Source organism: Laccaria bicolor, genomic scaffold (assembly GCF_000143565.1).
Source record: "Laccaria bicolor S238N-H82 LACBIscaffold_237 genomic scaffold, whole genome shotgun sequence".
Taxonomy (NCBI): Eukaryota; Fungi; Basidiomycota; class Agaricomycetes; order Agaricales; family Hydnangiaceae; genus Laccaria; species Laccaria bicolor.
Window position 1 is genome coordinate 1 of NW_001890094.1, and position 3027 is coordinate 3027.

Here is a 3027-nt window from a genome sequence, read left to right on the forward strand (position 1 = left end):
TTGGGAAAAAGACATTGTTGAGAAGAGAAGTAGTGCGAAGTGATGTTGAGAGTCGATCTTGAGCTGCAGTTTTATATGCCCTAGCTATGGCGTGCGATAGCTACATAGTCCATTTGAAACATATTCAGTAATCAGAGTGCTTGAGTCACACGATTACTACTACTAATTCTGCATGCTCAACATGTATCTTGCCTGTTACTGCACCAATTTCCGTTGTTGAACATGCAAAGTAGCACTAAAAAATAGGTCATTGCAGAGCTACTCATATTGAGGAAGAGCACAATGCAGGAAATGCCAGATCACAAACAAAAAAATCAAATGGAAGAAACATCTGTATCCCTCCATGGTGTCTGGTTCTCACCTCCTCAGGATCCTAATTTTGAAGCTATGGCTCCCTGATTATCAGGAAAGGCCAATTGTAAGAATAATTTCTATAAATGTCTGCGAGTCCCGCGGGTAAAGCTCGCACAGCAATCAGAGTACTTGCAGAGTACTTCAGACAAGGCTGACTTTAGACAACAGTAGCTGCTTTCTGTAGCTACGCATTTCCGTGTATCGTAACGTTTGTCTATGATATATCCTGTACATCCGAGTTCATTGTGCACATCATGATCTTGGGATGATTATTAACCAAATGGTAACGGTGACGCGTCCTGTCACTGTCACGACAACGTCACGCGTACAGTATCTGTGGCAAGCACAGTATTGCAGAAGACCATTTTGTAAGGCGTAATTGTTGAAATATTCAGGTCGTCGTGAACACTCGGGTTGAATAGGGACCCTCGCAAACGCGCGAGGTCTTCAGATTACAGCTGACTACCTAAATACATACTACAATTTGAAATAAACGTGGTCACCTGAAGGGCAAAATGATGTACGGAATGATGAAGGGGAAACTATGGAACAACACAATCATTGCTCCCATGAGCGTGATGCGCTTGAAATTCCAACAGTAATTAGTGGGTTTTTTGGAATCTTCATGACCTTAGCTGATGGTGCAAATGTATAGTGAATTCTGGGGATCTTAAGGTACGAAATACAGCTGGAATGGCTGAGTTCTCTAGTTGAGCCCACCTTTGCGAATACGGAATTTGTTCTTGTTTGTTTGGGACTTTTGCGCTATAGGGAAGGATTGCTCGCTTTGCTCGCAATAAAATTCATGAGCACCTTGAATTTTTTACCATAAATTAACTAAACAAAGTGGCAGAATGAATTGATAAAAGGAGAAAAATCTAGCAGAGGATTCAACTATGCTGCAGAATTCTTGAACCATTTTTAATGAGAGCATGGGGAATCAACAGCCCTGGGGAAAGAAAATTTGGAGAAAAGTAAATATGTCTGCACTCTCAACAACAGGTATTGCATCAATTTCCTTGGCATCCATGTCCTCAGGCATGGTTATATATATTGAGTAAAACCTCCAAGTTTACACCCAGAGGAGCCTTCAGCAGAGAATTTCTCTTATTTCTTTTGGCCAAAATGCACAAGGTAAATTTTACAGTGGAAAGCACTACTAGGATTATCCAGTTCTACTTCAAGAAAAAGGAGGTGCATGGTCTGCTTTGATTCTGCAAGAGAGGATCAGATGCAAGCATGTGCAGGAAGAGGTGGAAGGGGAAAATGTCAATTCTCATGAATTCTTTCCCAATCTATTGGTTTGAGTTATATCCATACTTTCTGGTGTTTATAAATTTCTAAGTGGTGGTGTGAGATTTTTGGTGCATAAAAATGTAAATAGGAGAGTAAGAAGAAGTCAGAGCAAATATATTTTTGAGAAAAGAAATTGATGCCTGCGGCAATTGAACTGGAGACCTCGCCATACATTACCAGTTTCAATCAAATCTTTCCGTTGAGCTAAGTCACTCTTTCAAATAAGATAATTTATGGTGGACAAGCTATGGAGTTTTTGATTTTTGATTCTTTTTAAAATTGGTTCCAGACATGGCACCATGGCCTTTATTTTTGGCACTTTTGAGGATCTTTTGCATGTCGGCTCTGCCCGCCTCTCCTCTTTCCGTCTTCTTGTCTTTATTTTTGGCAGCTTTTGAGGATGTTTTGTATCTGTTTGTTCTAATAACTGCTTCTTCAGAGGCTTAAGTATGACTGGGGGAATCTCTTGTTTAAATTTGGTTTAAATACAGTTCTTTTTGTAACCGCGAGTCGACCTGCGAGGATAACTTAGTACAAGAACTGCGTCCATGACTTGTGATAAAAGGGGCCTGGTGACTAGCGACAAACAACGAAAAATGTTGTACCACCCAAATATGTAGCTTTATGAATGATGTTTGGATGGCTAAGAAAATTGGGTATCGGGTTTTGCGCCCGAAGGCGCGCTATGTGGTTATTTCTATCTTCTCCACAACTGCTGCATGAACGTGAACACATTTTGAAGTGGCTGTGCAATGCAAGTGCGATGACTAAGCAAAAGTCACAAATTCACAAACTTGGCGGCATACAAGGAACCAAATCTACTTCACTGTGCTTGACGTTACTCCTCTTTTAAAACCCTTCTCTTGCACATCAGAAAGTTTTGTAAGGACATTTATGTTTTATTTGGCCTTTTCTAACCTTATAATTCGACCAACCTTCACCGTTTTACGTTTATCACCCTCGGTCGTCATATACGGTGCATCAGTAAAAACACTTTCTCTTCGAAGATTTGCACATCAAAAAAAATTGTAAGGACATCTATGCTTTCAAATGGCTTTCCCTCACCATATTTTGTAGGGAATTTCAACCAACCTGGAGTGTTTCACGATTATTACCCTTTGTTATTTGAGAAGTCTGTTGTTCGTACGGTGCATCACTCTTTGAAAACCTTGGAAGATTTCCACATCAGAAATTTTGTAAGGACATTTATGCTTTCGAATGGCTTTCCCTCACCATATTTTGTAGAAATTTTCGGCCAACCTTCGCGTTCTACGCTCATTACCCTCAGAATGTCAGGGATCCACGTAGATTTTGAACCAGAGGCCGCCTGGAAGCGTGCATTACAGAGCCAGATCAAAGACAACCTCAAAAAAATGT